Consider the following 17809-nt stretch of genomic DNA (forward strand, 5'->3'; position numbering starts at 1 on the left):
TTCTCAATTTTGGAAAGCATATACATTTGAAAAGGAATATAGATAAAGCGCACAGCATCCAACAAAGGAAGGGAACTGAGATGATGAATAGCCTTGAGATCATGCTACTCGGGACAGATTCAAAAACCTGGGGATCTTAAATCTGAAAAAGATAGTACTGAAAGGGTGTCATGATATCTATCTTCAGGTATCTAAAGGGCTGTCATGTGGAAAAGAGATTAGATTTGGTCTGTTTAGTCCAGGATAGAGCTAGAAGCAGCTGTCAAGAGCCATATTCAGGTTTTAGTTAAGGAAATACTTCCTAACAAATAGAGCTATGTAAAAGTGGAATCGACTATATCTGGTGGTGATTAATGATTCCCCATTCCTAGGTATCTTCAGGAATGGACTGAACCACTTTTCACAGGGCAGCAAGGTGGCCCAATGGACAAAGCACTGGATCTGGATTCAGCAGTTCAAATCCAACACTCAGACATTTCCTAGCTATGTGAGCAAGTAACTTAATCTCTGTGTTTGTCTCAATTTCCCCAACTGTTAAATGGAGAAAATAATAGCACCTATGTCTATAGGGCAATTGTGAGAATCAAGTGAAATAGTACATATATATTACTTAACACAGTGCCTGAAATATAGTGGGTACTATATAAATGCTAGCTAAGATGATGATGATAATAATAGGTTTCTTTTTTTAGGTTATATTAAATCACCTTTGAGATCCTTTCAACTACAATTATGATGATGATGATGAAGGAAAAAGGAAGGAGGAAGAAAGGAGGAAGAAGAAGAGAAAAAGAAGAAAAGAACAAGAACAAGAAGAACAAGAAGAAGAACAAGAACAAGAAGAACAAAAAGAAGAACAAGAACAAGAAGAACAAGAACAAGAACAAGAACAAGAACAAGTACAAGAACAAGAAGCACAAGAAGAAGAAGAAGCAACAGCAGCAGCTGATAAATTTCTTGTTTAGGTTCTATTAAATCACTTTTGATATCTCTTCCAACTACAATGATAGCAGTATGAAAAAAATGCCATTTGGCTTAGAGAGCAGGTAAGGCTTCATGATCATGAGGAAACACTGGCCTTTCATCTATTCTGTATATGCAGTAGATAATAGCAAGTGCTGCTTTTGCATGTCTTCCAAACAGGTTTATAAGATAGTGAACAATGAGTTCAGAAATGCATTACATATGGATGTGCAAGTATGGACATATGTGGATATATACAAACACAGTGGTAGAAACAGTATCTTAACACTACACCCATCCCCACCCACCAACTAGCAAGTTAGTCTCATTTTTCCTTTAAAAGGCTTTTAAATTGCTTAGATCAGATTAGCTCAGGGCATTAAGAATTAGGACACTAAGCTGGGTTCCTGGGCATCTGAGTATACAACCAGAATATGAATGACAGGAGCCCCCTATTTATGGTTTTAGACTAGAGACAAGCAGCATGAATTGTTCAAGTTAATCAATGCTTAATCCTGGACAGAGATGCCGTTACTGCTCTGGACTTCTTTCCAATTCTATAGCTAAATAAACCTGCTCTTGTTAACTGTTAAATGGATTATGAGTATCTCATTTTCATCTAATTTTAGACCTAAACTACCAGGGATTGTTCTTCAATAAGACCCAGTCAATTATACACAACCACTCCTAATACATACACACATACAAACAAATAAATGTATGTTATATTATGTTGGGATATATGCATGTGTCCATATATGTTGAATGTGCATGTGTATGTAGTGCTTTACATAACCTTTCATTTGATGCTCATAACTTTATTATAAAACTGGCAATTATATACTAAAAACCTTTCACCTGCCTGTGTCCTAGAAGATCTTTCTCTCTAACCTCCCCCTTCAAAAATAAACAAATAAAAGAGTAATTTCTGCCTCATCTTAAATTACTTGCTGGAATCTCATGTAATTTAAGTGGCTCTGAAGCTTCCCACAGGGCCTAACAAAGGATGCAGCAGAATGTTACAGCTTGGACAAGGGATGCTTTCTTTATTGAGGCAATAGGATAGATGGCTCAGGGGAGCTAGCCTTTATTACACCATGTTGCACAGCCAAGCCCTGGACAGGCCACTCACAAGAAACAAACCAGGAGAACAGACAGTCAGCATCAGTAGCAAACAACCCTGAGAAAAGCAAGAGAAAGTCTATCTGGTACAGAAAAAAAAACCTGAAACTAGAGCTGCAAAATGACTTTAAAAAGAGACTGTTCAGGAGGAAGCTGGCAACATTAAATTCAAAAGGGACTTCAAGGCTTATTCCTTTTATTTCCCTCATCAGCTTCAGTTTATACAGATATAGGGGAAAGGGCAGGAGAAATGTGAATTTGTCTGATGTGGTGGAATTTTTTTTCCTTTGACCAGGCCTATGATATATTGATCTAGGAAGTTGCCAAAGAATTTCCTCTATTAATACAGATTGGCAACGATTCAAACAATTTAAAGTTTACAAAATGGGCTAGGATACTGAGAACTTAAGTAATAGTTCAGGGTTCCATAGCCAATATGAATGGAGATCAAACTTTAACCTAGGACTTTTCTCACTCCAAAGCCTATTCTTTATCTTTTATGCTTCTCTATGTTGTTTTTTTAATTGATGAAATCTCACATAATTTTCCTATATGATAGTTTCTATATTGATTACCCTATCTCCCACTTAAAAGGTAGTATGTCAGATGAGAACACTTTTTGATTTGATCAATCAGAATTATACCCATTGTAGAAATAGAAAGAATAATGAGTTTGTTAATCTTGATTTGCTTAAGCTCCCTTATTGTCCAGGAGAGGCTGAAGTCACCTGGGAATCAAAACCAGCTAATGAGAAGGTAGAATGAATATTGCTTTCATTTGACATACCAATGATCCTTTGTGTTGTCCACAGCAAACCCAGAATACCTTTGCTTTGCCAGCAACTACAAGCCTAGCTCAAACTGGTTCATACTGGTCCCAAATGGACAGAGTTTGTACAAACATCCTGAGTCCTAGGTTCTCTATATTTCCTCCTAGTTTTCTACCTCCCATTGTTGTAAAATCACGTAAACCACTTCCTAAACCCCGAATTTTTTCTCATGAGTATATGTGCTGAACTCAAAAAATATTTTCACCTTTACCCTCGAACTGTCTTACTTCCCTTCATTCAGGCAGATGCTGTGCCTTGATTAATCAAATTTCCAACTAATCACCATTCTTCTTATAATTCAACCTTCATAAAAATTCCCTGTCTAAAAACCAATTAAACATGTTTGGCTAATTGATATCAAGTGATAAGCATGAGAGGAAGGAAGCACACCAGTGGGGGCTCGTGAACTAAATGGCATTAGAAACCCATCCCTTTAGGACTACCCATAAAAACCATGTTCTGAGGATCTTGCCTTCCAGGGCAAGTAGTAATTAGGAGAAAGCCCAGAACTTGTGCTATACATAAAATATTATTTTCTCACAAATTTATATTCAGGGATTTACATCCCTATCAAGTAAAGACACTATCTGATTCCTCCTAACTAGCACAATTCTCTCTTCTAATACTACTTCGCATTACACCCTTTTTTCAAATCCCAAGTGACTTAGCCATTTTCTTGTTCTCTTCTCTACCAATCCCCTTCCCAGTTTTAGAGATACTAGAGACCAGAACAAGGATCCTCCAGCAGAAGTTACAGGGCAGTTCAACACAAAGAATTAGAACTATCCCATCAATATCAAAACTTAACTGTCTAAAAAAGGAAATCATTATTTTTTCCTCTAAATCCTCCTCTCTTCCCAATATCTCTATTTGTATCAAGGATACTACCCATCTTCCAGTCACCCAGGCTCATAACCTGGGAGTCATTCTTGATCCATACCCTTTCCATATCTTCTAGATCCAATCAATAGTCATATATAATTGAATCTATTTTTGCATCTGTCTCCCTTCTCTCCACTCAGTCTCAATCCACTTTGGCTGCTTTAAAAAGATTTAAAGCTTCCACAGAAGCAGCATACTGATTGATGTATGCTGAAAACAATCAGACTTCATTCTGCATGTTTTAACTCATGAGAAGTAGATTGAAATAGCCGATAGAGAGCTGGCCTTGGAAATAGGAAGAACAAGATTCAATTCCACCTCTGACATGTATTGGCTATATGACACTGGACAGTTTACTTAATTCTTCAATGCTCTAGAGCCCAGCTTCTTAAACTATGGGTCACAACCTTATGTAGGATCTCATAACTGAATGTAAGGAGTTGCAACATTTCAACCTATAAATGTTTGATTTGTATAACTATGTTATACATCTATATTTCAAGGTCATGTAAAAATTTCTCAGGCAAAAAAGCATTACAAGCAGAAAAAGTCTAGACAACATACTAAGACTCAGTAGCAAGGGAAATTAGGAATCTTCCTTGGTAGATCCAGGCGTTCTGGACATTTCTGAAAGTATAGCCACAATCCCCATCCCTTTAACCTCACAAGGAAAAAATTGTTGCTAAATTTTGGAACACCCTGGACTACAAGGAAGGGGACATGAGAGGAGACAAAGATAAATAGATCAATGAGCATTATGCACAGGGTGTGCCAGGTCATCACAGTCACCGAGATAAAAAGGTATACAAGATCTCTAGAGGGGCAGAATACAACTACAACTAAGCCAGCCTAACTTAGAAGCTAGGGCTAAGACTTTTCATGTTCAGGCCAGGCAGAAGCAAGAAACAGACCCTCCAGTGAGAGGTGAGTCTTGCTATATGAGCCCTTCAAGGACTCAGGCTCTCTCTAGTTCTCTAAATTGGGATCTACCACATTTCTTCAAAGCGAGTGCTGATAAATATTTAACAGTGAGCTCTCCAGAAAGAAGTGTACTCATGGCATTATTATCATTTTCTCCATCGTTTTCCTAAGCCTAGACAATCAACAAAACAATAAATCAAGTCTTGATTTGCAGTTTTTACTGAAAACTGAGCTGTAAAAGCTCATAATAACAATTTGACCATCTGCTCTCACAAGCCAGTTCAAGCTGACTCCAACATACTCCTGGTTCCCTATTACAAAACAGGTTGATCTCCAACACAGATCACAGTCAAACATCACTTGATAATGCTATAGCATCTTATTCAGCATAACCTCATGATGAATAGTTCCAATAGCATACTGTAACAGAGAGCCTTAGAAAACCATTAGGGAGAAATTCATTTGAATCAGAGACAAGATGATAAAGATAATGATAACTACTGGTAAAAGCTGATTAAAGTCTTCAAAATATCTTATCAATTTTATCTCCTTTGAGATCCCTTTATCACAGCGACCTGGTGAGATGAGTATCAAAGTCATTATCATGCCCATTCATGGAGGAGAAAACTGAGATTCAAAAAAGATTGTGATTTGCTTTGTCCCGCTACTAGGAAGTGGCAGAATCAGGTTTTGAACTTGTCTTTCTAACTCTATACCTCCATCTGCTACCCTGAAAATAAAAATCTTTTTCTAAGCAAGTTCTGCCTTCAATGGCAAGTCACTTAAAGAACCGAGGTCTCATTTTGTCATTTCAGATAAGTTTAAGAATTCCTACTATATCTCCTTCTCAGAGGTGATTGTGACTATCATGTGAAAGTACTTTGTGAAATATAAAGTACAATAGAGTATTATTAGACTTGCACTTCAAATGGAGGATCTTCTTTGAATGGTACAGTAATCCCTCAGCCACCTGTCATGGTTAGAGAATTGGGAATTATGGTTAATGCTAAATTGGCACAGAACACGCACATGAGCTATTTAAGCAGATATTGGAGAATGACTTCTCAGGGATATTCATGATTTGGGCCACAAATTATTAAATTTCAAAGAAATATGCAAATACCTTAGATTTGTTATTAAGTTTAGATCAAAAAAGGTTATTATGGGCCACCTAGTCCAAATTCTTCATTAAGATAAGAGAAAAACCTGTATTGTTCTTTAAGGTTTATGAAGCACTAGGAAAGGGAGTAAGGTATAATCAAAATCTTGGACTTGAAGTCTGGAAGACTTGGTTCCAAATCCTGTCTCAAGCACTTACTGACTGACCCTAAGCAAGTCATAATCTTGAACTTCAGTTTTCTCTGAAAGGGCCATGCTAGATTATTGTTTCTCCCAGTAGGAAAGTAGGAAGTAGGAAGTTCAAGCTTTACCATTTGTAGATGGGGAAACTGTATTTCAAAGATGTTGAGCCATTTACCCAACATCATATACTAGTTAAATGTTCAAGATTCAAAACAAGTTTCTTGATTCTAAGTCTTGTCTTCTTTCCCATGACCCACTACTAATCCTCAGAATGTATTGATAAAAGGAGCATAGATTTAGGATGGGAAGATATTTTGGAAGATACATGAACCAACCAGGTGATGTCCTAGATGAGGAAACTGGAGTCTGTAGAGGTAAGCTCCCAGGTATCTTTATGTATAGATGAGTGGCTCCTGTTTTCATGGGAATGTGATATCATTGATCTGCAACATTTTTAATGCATTTGTGGATCTTCTGTTTGATCTCTAGAGATCATAGAAAATCCCATTCCACCTTGTATCATGTATACATCTTTTCTTATAATGAGCCAGCTAGTTGGAAAAATGTATAGTATTCTACCTGAAGTCAGGAAAACCTAAACTCAAATCCCATTTCAGATACTTATTTGACAACAGACAAAGCCTTAATCATTGTCAGCCTCTATTTACTCATTTAGAAAATGGAGATGATAATAATATCTATGTTTCAGGGTTGTTTTGAGGAGAAGGTGAGATGATATTTGTGAAGCATTTTACAAGTTTTAAAGTATTATATAAAATGCTAATTATTATTAGTATAGCTATTAGTCAAAACTTCCCTATAACTTCTATTCACTGACCCTGGTTCTTCCCTCCCTAGTCAAATTTCATCTCCCTTACAAGTTGTCCAAAACAGTCAAAATATATGCACTTGTATTAAAAAGCTTTATGCAAAAAAAGAAGAAGAAGAAGAAAAAGAAAAGAAGAAGAAGAAGAAGAAGAAGAAGAAGAAGAAGAAGAAGAAAGAAGAAGAAGAAGAAGAAGAAGAAGAAGAAGAAGAAGAAGAAGAAGAAGAAGAAGAAGAAGAAGAAGAAGAAGAAGCAGCAGCAGCAGCAGCAGCAAAGGAAAAAAGAATGCATTGTAGAGATGGAAGATATTTCTATAACTAAATGAATGTTTTTCCCCATAAGGTATCATGCAATTATTCTGGTTTTGCCAGTGATAATAGAATATTTATTCACCCAGAGTGACCAGGAGTCTCTAGTGGATACCTGTCTCATAGATGACAATATTTTGAAACAAAACGCTATGTCCTACCCCATTTATGGTATCTTCGAATATTGAGCATTTTAAGGATTCAGACGTTCTTCTCTCTTTCTCCACAGCACCTAAAACCCCCTGGGAAATAGGACATTTATAGAGCTCACCATGGAACCAGAGGTCAACAGTGTTCGTTTTGCTTTTTCAATTCCTGTTTAGAAATTGTAATCATGTCAACATGATAGAAGACTTGGCCTCTTGGGTAATAATTGTTCTCTTTGACTGGCTAAATACCAAAGCAGAGATAAAATGGTCCAGAGTCAATCTGGTATGATTAAAATCAAATCTTGCTGCACAAATGATTTTTTCTCCCTGCCAAGCTATTTAAAACAGATTAAAACAGGAAGAAAAATAATTTATTAAATACCAGATAGTATTTTCTCCTACACCAATGTCCTCACTGACTCATCTTCACTTAAGATGGATGACAATCAAAACCTAATAGTTAGAAATTAGTAGCTCATAGTCTGGTTTCCAGTTTACTTCACAATGGCACTCCAAAGAATCGCATATGGTCAGTCATTCTACAGATATGTTTGTCCTTTCTATGAGTTAAAAAATATGGAAAAATTATGAACATATGGCAAAAACCTCCCAAATCTGGACCAAACAGAAAGAAAAACAGGCTAAATTGCAGATTTTTCAAAGAAATATTACATTCTTAATTTGTAATTGCATACAATAACTCAAACTCATTGTGGAAAAAGTATCGCTAAATAGAGGTCTTCAGGGTACACGTTTTAATAAAACGCAAAGACTTGCCTGTAATTAGCATATTCATTGTATGCAAATTATATAGAAAAATGCTTGAAAAAATGTTGTAGAGGGGATTCATATTTCATGTGGCTCTTAGACTAGATGACCTCCAAGGTCTCTTTCAAGTAGAATTTATGATTCTATCTTCTGCAAAGTAGGTCGAACACTCCTCAATGACCACCATCCTTATATATCCTACCTCCCTATTATTTACTCCTCCCTCCTACTAAAATAACTTCAGCTCAGACCTGTTTATACTGTTCCCTTCTCCAGTGTATCAGGATCTAAAATAAGAATGGGTGATAGTGTCTCTTCCCATAAGATGATAGTCTTGGTAGCTTGCCAGTACGGTACTCTGCTAGACAGAACACAGATCTGACATAGATTTCCTGCTCGTCTCACTATATTGTACAGAGCCATTTGTCTTACTGGCCAACTAGTTTCACGAGTGAAATATAAGAAGCAGCAAAAGCACATCCACTTGCCACAGGGTCTGAAACTGCTAGCAATAGCACCATTCTTTAATCATAGGATCATAAATTTAGCTCATGTGAATCACTTAGTCCAACCCCCTTATTTCAAAGATAAGGCTTTCCACTTGGACTGGAACAGGTTAAATGTCTTGTTCAGGATCATGTCACTACTGAATATGGTAGACAGGATTTGAACTCAGATTTTCCTGGTTCCAAAGCCAACACTCTATCCACTACTCTACACTGTCTTTTAAAGATCAATGTTTTGTGTCATCTGTAAGAGAAGCACTTATCGGATTCGTCATTTAGCGATCTCTTCCATTTCCCTATAAAAATATGTGTGTGAGTGTATACATACACACCATATATGCATAAATACAAAGATAAATATGAGTCAAAGGATCTGGATTTAAATTCTGTCTCTGGACAAATTACATAATCTCTCAATTTCAATCTTTAAAATGAAAGGATTAAACAGATCAATTCTAAAGTTCCTTCTATCTGTAAATTTATGATCCCTTTGAAGATTATGAAAATAGATAAGGTGATGTCCCTGTCCATAAAGATCTTACAATATAGCTGAGGATACAATATGTATAGTAATTTATATAATATATCCCTTTGGGGTTCCCAAGAATATATGAATGCTAGTGGACATGCTCCAAGATTCATGAATGCCAGTCTGAATATAAATCCTCACAGAGTTCAACTCTTTGACATGCAAGAAATTAGTCTTAACCTAGACTGACATGACCAGGCCAACAGCTCAGTCCCTTCTATTCTAAGGGGTGAAAGCAGCTGAAACCACTAGAGAAAAGGAAAGTAGCACTTGCAGGATGCAACATCAGCAGAACAATCATTTCAGGTTCCAGGCAGGCAAGTGGAGCTGCTGCCTCCAAGGCAGGACAATTTTACTAAGGACTAAGGGGAGCATCCTAAGAAATCCAGAAAGGAGAAAACCACCCTTGACAAGATACAAGACAGGGTCTCTACGAATAGGTCGTGCATTAGAGTCACAGGGGAGGCATTGGATTTGCTGAAACTTCTGAGATGCTTATTCTCTTTCTTTATTTCTATTCTTCATTATGGAGTAGGGAAGTCTGCTGTTCAAAGTGAGATTTCTTAAGTATCTGTCTTCTGTTTCATTGTTACTTTCACCTTTTTGTTGCTATTACACCATAAACTACTTGAAAGCAGGAAAAATTTGTTTGCCTTTTTTTGTATTCCTAATGCTTAGCAGAGTGCCTGGAACACAGTAGGCACTAAATAAATGTTTGTGACTAAACAATTTAAAGCAGTTTTTATTTCCCTAAAATTTTCTAAATAATTTTCTAAACTATACACAGTTAACAATTGCATTGCTGAATTGTGTATATTATGTGAATTGGGAAATGTGTACAATTATAAAGCAAAAGTAAGATGGGGAATTCCTAAGGGAGATAAAGAGAAATAGATTAGAAATAGAAATCACAAACATAGGTATTAATGGATAGAGATAGAGACATATACTAAGACAATTTTCCTCATATCAGGATCAAGCTGAACAAAAGATAATTATTCTGTTTTGTTAAATTCTAAGGACTAAGAGAAAAGGTATGGACCAAAATTTTTGAAGCAATGAGTTAATAAGTTTTTTGTTTCTTTGTTTTTTTAGGATGAGAAAATGGTATAAAGTGTGGTCCCTCAGTCATTTTCTTCTACTCACTGTTTTCCTGGGAAAGTTTGGAAGGAAATTTCTGCCTTCCTTCAGAAGGTAAAGCTGAGGGAATGATTAGAAAGAAAATCAGACCCAAAAAGAAGGTCTGGAAAGGTCTGCCCTATAGGGGCTTTCTCACTTTTTAACCAGCTCTGATCACCAATAATAGCATCACTACTATAGTACTGATGAGGTACTGAGTAACAAGGTAAGGCTGGTGGAGAAAGCCAGAAGTTCTGATAAGATTATAAGATAATATTCCCTGAGCAATTAGGGAAGGACACTGATGGAAATCAATTCAGCTTTTAAATCCCACCCTAGTGGAGGTCTTTGGGAAACCCCACCTTACTGTATCCAATCAGAAAACCAAATTATGAAGTCAATATTTTTCCCCATACCTATTAAATTTCCCATATAAATCTATGACCAATGCTATCTTTGCTGAATCCTTATTGAGGTTAGTTCACCACAGCATTCTGCCTAATGTTGTCTTGCCTCTCATCCCTTCCCTATGTGTCATAGTGTTTTTCTCCTTGTTATACAGCCAACTAACACTTTTAGGGTGCTAAATTCCTCTATGTATTTAGCCTGCCAGTTGATGAAATACTCCCATCTCACAGTATATTCCCTTTCTCCTGATTAACTGTGAGTTCCACTGAGGAACTTGTCTTTTCCATTGTTTGTTTGTCAAAATACCTTTCCTTGATAACTATATGCTCTCTGTTTACTATTTCATATTTATTACTGCTGGTGTCTATTTTTTGTTTTTGCTGAGGCAACGAGGGTTAAGTTACTTGCCCAGGATCACATAGCTAGGAAATGTTAAGTGTCTGAGGCTGAATATGAACTCAGGTCCTCCTGATTTCAGGGCCGGCACTCTCCTGGTGTCTATTTTACCTCTTCATTTTATCTATAATATCTTCTCATAAATAAAAGTCCCTTTTGGCAAAGAGAAAGCCAATGTGAATTCTTTACATATAAATTGCTACCAAATCCCATCATTTGGTGCTGGACCACAACTTCATTTTTTGATACTTCAACCTCATCATTACTATAAGATTTAAGCAATAGCATTAGGCCACAACATAACTGATCTCCTAATTAAGTATCCAACCTATTATTAATGCACATAATCAGGAGTCAAGTGAATGGTCAATATAATAGCTAAGGATATTCAGAAAAACTAAAGATATTTTTTGCATTGGTTTATACTGTGATATCTACACAGGATTTGGGTCCTAAACAAATGTTAAATTTATTTAGAGGAGAATGGATCATAATCCAAATAAATGATGGAGCACATACAGGAAGCTAATGGCACAATGGGTTTGGAATCAGGAAGACCTAGCTAAATTTAAATCCTACCTCAGATGTGACCATAAGCACCCTACTCTTTGTGTCTCAGTTTCCTCATAAGTAGGTTGGACTCAATGGTCTCTAACATTCCTTCCAGCACTAAATCTGACTAAATGGCTATAATGATAGACATTATAATAGCTAATGGTAACAAGCCCATGAAGTCTGAGAGTATAGTTGTAGTAATGAAAAGGGAAAAGAAAACTCCAAAAGAGAGGGTCCCAAAGATAAAATTATTCTATTTCACAGGCCAGCATGAAGGTCCTCAGATATAGATAGGAATTTAAATTTTACCTTTTCCCATCCTTAAATTTGCCCACAGAGCCAGAATTGTTCATTTGAAAGGGAGGTTATTTAAGGTACTAATCCCTAGTTCAACACACCCTCAGTCTTACTACCTGTCAAAAAGGTATTTGACAGATATATTCTCCTCATTTCTAGGGAATATAGAATAGGCTTTTTTACCCATGTGTTTATTTAAAATATTCTCTCTCAAAACTGAAAGACAGACACATTAATACCAGATGTAAAAGATAATAGCCAAAAGCAATTTCAGATTTTAATTAGAATATCATTTTTATGTTCAACTGTCATGATTTTTTCCCTTCTTCAAACATTTAAAATAAAATCTAGGAAGTGTTGCACCACTCCAAGAGCATGATGACACTCATACAATCCTCTGGAGGAGGATATGCTACTGATCAATTACATGGTTGGCTTGTTGAGTATAATGGGAGAAATCTACTCAGATGGTGGCAGCAAGCTGAATTTGAAATGTCAGTGATTGTCTGGAATTTTATTCAGGCTGAATCCTAAGTGACATAGAACTTTTTACTCATATCTTGAGTGGGATGAAACAGAAAATAGGAAAGGTTATGGTTCACAGATTTTAGAAGATGGAATGAGGCAGTGTGGTATAATGGAAAGAATATTTGATTGAAAGTCAAGATGTCTGAGTCCTACCAATTCCACTTTACTTATTATTTGAATGAGTCCATAAACCTTTCTCTGAGTCTCAATTTCCTCATCTGTGAAATGGGAATTAAAAACATCTACCCTCCCTAACTCATGAAAGTTATTATTAACATGAGGATCAAATTAAATAGTATACCTGAAAGTAATGGGAAAAACCAAAAATAATATCTGGCACTTAAATAGTATTTTGGATATACTATCTCATGTGATCCTCATAATTCTGTGAAATAAGTGGCTACAATGATAATTATCCTTATTTGAGTCTCCAAGGAGTAAACATCTTGTTCAAGATCACATTAATGTCATTGTAAGTATTAGAAGGGAAATTGAAACCTAGATATCTCTAGACTTCAGAGCCAATGGCATTTTCACTATACCCTACAATCTCTATGTAAATTATATATATATCTAAGGCATCACTATAATAGCTCAGTTAATAGGGAAGAGATATTATTCAGTAGTAGATTATGTAGGAATCTGGAAAAATGGATTCGTGCTATGTTTTAATATAAGGAGAAATGAAAAGCAAATAATCAAAAGGGATGTATTGAGAACCTATCGTGTACTTCAGCTTAAGTTAAGCCTTATGGAAGATAAAAAATAATATGACCATGCTCGAGAAGCCTACAATCTAATCAGGAGAAACATTAATCTCTCATGAAACTCCAGAAACTGGATTCATACCTTTAGAACCAGAAAGGACTTTGGAGATCATATAGTCCAAACACCTCATTTGATAGATTAAAAAGAGTTCCAAAGAGGCTAAGTGACTTGGCAAGGTCACAGAAAAAGTAGATATAAGAGGTAGGATTTGAATCCAGGAACTCTGACATCAAAGTCAGTGTTCTCTTCACTGTACTATGAGACTTTCTTTAAACAATATATATGTAAAAATTAACTATAATATGTGATGTGTAGCATATATATATATATGTATACACATATACATATATATATATACACATATATCCTAATATTTCCTCATTAGCCATTTGAGTAAGTTAATAAATCTTTCTCTCAGCTTCGATTTCCTTATCTATGAAGTGGAGAAAAAAACATCTACCCTTCCTAATTCATGGAAGTTATTATTAACATGAGGATCAAATTAAATACTATAACTAAAAATAATGGATGTATGTATATATAAATATATGTATGTATATGTGTGTGTGTGTGTATAAACACCAATGCTAACTTCTGTAATGTAGACACTAAGTCTTAGAAAAGTTGAGAGAAATCAAAGATTAGTCCATTTAAAATTTTGAATAATTTCAAGTTCCTTGGGAAAGGGAACCAGGACTGGCCCTAGAAACAGGAGGGAATGACACCAAATTATCCACTCTTAATTCTTAGAGCCTAAAAGGAAGGAAAGCACCTACTATGTGCCAGACAGTACAAAGTATTTTACATATATTGTCTCATTTGATCCTCACAATATTATCTCCATTTTACAGAATGAGAAAGTGAAGCTGCCCAAAGTGACATAATAAGTTTGAAATCAGATCTTCCTTCCAGATCCAGCACTGTATCTACTGTGCAACTTAACTGCCTCTAACCTACATTATAAGTTGGTGAGCCCTCTAAAATTTTATGCCCAAATTTTGAATTCTGTGGTTCTGGCTTATGAAGAATTAGAGAGAGATGATGGGAAGGAGGCTTCCCATCTGGAGAGATGGAAGGAGATATCAGCTCTCCAGTTTCTTTACCAAGAAAATCCCAAATGGGGTCACAAAGAGTTGGACATTACTGAAACAACTGAACAACAATCACATTATTATGAGCAATTATCATTATCCTAAGGTCATGAATAACTGCTTTTGGGGACTACCTAAGTGAATGCCAATAGACTTCATCCAGCAGATTTGTTGTATCCCTAATGCTTTAGCACAATGTCTGGCATCCAGTAGGTGGCTTAGTATGTATTGATTTTTATGCTTGAAAAGTAGCTCTATTTGTAGATTCACTATTCAGAAATGAGTCAGGATCCACACAATTTCCCCTCACTTGATAATTAGTTCTTGTCCCTAAACTTCACCCTATCATGGCGTCTCTCTAGGGGTGATTCATGTCACTCCAATCCTACAAACACTTTAGAAACATATTCAAATCAAGAGTATAGCTCACAAGACAAGCCTGCCCTTTGCTCCAGGAATGGACAGAACAATAGCTGCTTCTGTTAATAAGCTTTGAAAGTTACTGAATTGCACAATTATAGGTAACATGATCCCAGGGAAAAACAAGAGCAGAGGGCAGGATGCTTCACATCCCATAGCTACCTTTCCAGGGCTTAACAAAACAAAAACAAAAACCGACCAACAAATCAAAACACCACCTCATGATGCTAGCTCATTTTTCCTTGGCTATGAGCTATATTTGAAGCCTTTCTTTCATAGCACAGTTTGACCCAACTACACAATTTGTTCTCTGAAAGCCACTAGTGTCATAGAGAGAGAAGGACAATTGGAACATAGAAGACTTTGATAAAAATAAAAAACAGGATAAACTAACAGCATAGAACACATGAAATATTTGTTTCTCTCCTGAGTCTATGCCAGGAAGTTCTTAAATTCATCCAAAAACAACTGCTTGAATGCAGGAGATTTATCACTTCACATCTAACAAGTAGGATGCTGTATGCTCCTCTGGCCTAGCCAGAACTTGAAACATAGAAAATAACAGATACATGGAGCTTCACAGGTGAGCTGCTCCAACTTGTAATCTCCTGACTAGCACACAACCTCAAAGACTCCTATCCTCCAACACACATGGCCAAAGCATAATCTGCCATAATCATTTAACTATTTCATATTTGTAGTCTTTATAATTAATGTCTATACTTGATAATAGGGATTGTTTCATGCTTTACATTTGTATCTCTAGCATCTATCATATGTGGCACATAGTAGGGTGCTTAATGAATGTTTGCTGATCAATTTGTTGGTTGATCATAGGCTTGCTTTTCTAATGTGCTGAGATCCCCAACAAAAACCTTCTCCCTTTTTTCTTCCCTCATTCCAAGTTAGACAACAACCTAGCTTCAGTAGAACAGATATCATAGATACATATGTACATGTGTGTGTACTTGCACAAATGCATGAATATTCTATAGATATAGATGTATGCTTGTATGTATTTTGGAATGCCTCCAAAGGCAAGATTTGTGATATGGTGTGAATACATTATATGGACCATACCACAGTTCTTGCATACCACAGATATGGATCATGCCACAATTCTTGCCCATAGAGATGATCTTAAAAACTCAACATACTAATGATGCATATAAATCAACAATGGGAAAAGAAGCAATGAATCACTCCCACAAATGCAGCAGGGCTCTCCTTTGGGCTGAAGAGGTTTGGTCAGAATCTCTTTTACTATCCAACTATGTCTAAAAGCAAAAAAGTATTTTTTCCAGCGTGTAAAGGTCTGAAACTCTGATTTGATGCACTGAGGTCGGACAACAGAGCACTTAAGGCTAATTACTGATTGGACAATACTCTATTAGCATATGCTTGGAAAATGGCCCTTCCCACTATTCTGTGCTGGCTCGATGATTGGTGTATACAGAGAATTGTGGGAAGGATTAGGGGGTGGAGTAAGACAAGCCAGAGTCACTTTGGCGATTAGAGGAGGAGAAAGAAGGTCATGGAGATCCTGTGTCCATTCCTTTCACTTCTACCCCTAAAGACCAAGAATAAAGACCAAGAACTTTTGCTTATCCTGACTTCGGCTGATTCTAAGGTATCCAGGGGGCTAACTTGGTCTTCACACCAGAGCCAGTATACTGAGGTCTCCCCCTACATACAGGACCACCTGCAGTAGTCCTGATCTAGATCTTGCTCCTGGACCCAGATGGCTGTTGAGGAGAGAGTAAGCCTGGTGACTGTGTACCGCCCTTCCTCCCTTACTTACATATTACAGCATCACTTCCTTGATGTCATGATCCTCTTCAAGAACAAAGGACAAACAACAACTTTGTTATGCTAGAAATGAAAAGGCAAAATCTCCACCTGTTTCTTCAGAGCTCTACTAAGTTGTCCCAATTATCATGCTACCATAACTCCATTACTTTATAGATGAGACATTTAAGGCTTAAGAAAGGAAAGTGATTGACAGAGTAAATGGCAGAGCTAATAATCATTCCTAGATCAACTAGGAGGCTATTTGCCCCATACCAAAATATGTTTTGGAATGAATAAAGTAATCAAGGCAGTTTTCATAATGGACCCCGACTAACCACCAAATTTTAAGTGCTGAGGTAGATGCCTCCAAGTACAGGCTCACCATTGGATGAAAAGCACTAGCTAGCTAGAATGAATTACTAGATCTGAAAGAGGAAAGGAGCCAGAAGTTTCTAACTTCCAAATGAAGCCGTCTGCTTGATGGAATCTTAGCAAGCTGCTGGTTTCTCCCAGAAGCAATTTTCCCCCCTTTGGGATTTGGTTCAGCAAGTTTGAAAAGAAACATTCAATTGAAAGAAGCAGTCAGTGCAATTTAAGAAGCATGAAGTGCTTGACTGCCCACTATGTGTTTAGCCCACTTCTGGGTCCTATGAAGGACACTGAAGGAATCTTTGTTGGCATTTTCCTGGCTTCTACCTACAAAATATGAAGTCAACTTGATATAAACTTTGAAGCTAGACAAGGATACCTTAGATGATGATGATGATGATGATGATGATGATAGGGATAATATTTAATATTTCTTTAGTTCTTTAGGGTTTATGAAGCACTTTACATATATTATCTCACTTGACCCTCAAAACATCTCTGAGAGGTAGCTGCTATTGTTATTTCATTTTATACATGAAGAAACTGAAACAGAAGTTAAGTGGCTTAGCTAGGGTCAAACAACTAGTACCAGAGATAGGATTTGAACTCAAACATTCTTAATTCTATAAGACCAACACTCTATTCCTTATGCCACCCCTCTAATTAAGCAGAGAAAGTGGAAGAAATATCAACCAGGCAAGGGGCAAAAGTCTGAATATATTTATCAACTTTATCTTCACCCTTTCCTTCTGGCCATCTAAGACTTGCAACCATACTTGTTCCAGACTTGTGGCATGAAGGAAACAACCAGTGGTGTTGCAAGATTCAAAAGAGATAATGAATGTAAAGTACTTTGTAAACCTTGTTGTTCAGTCATTGTCAATCTTTGGACCCCATTTGGGGTTTTCTTGTCAAAGGTACTAGAGTGGTTTGCCATTTCCTTCTCTAGCTCATTTTACAA

Source organism: Antechinus flavipes, chromosome 5 (genome assembly GCF_016432865.1).
Source record: "Antechinus flavipes isolate AdamAnt ecotype Samford, QLD, Australia chromosome 5, AdamAnt_v2, whole genome shotgun sequence".
NCBI classification, from domain to species: Eukaryota; Metazoa; Chordata; class Mammalia; order Dasyuromorphia; family Dasyuridae; genus Antechinus; species Antechinus flavipes.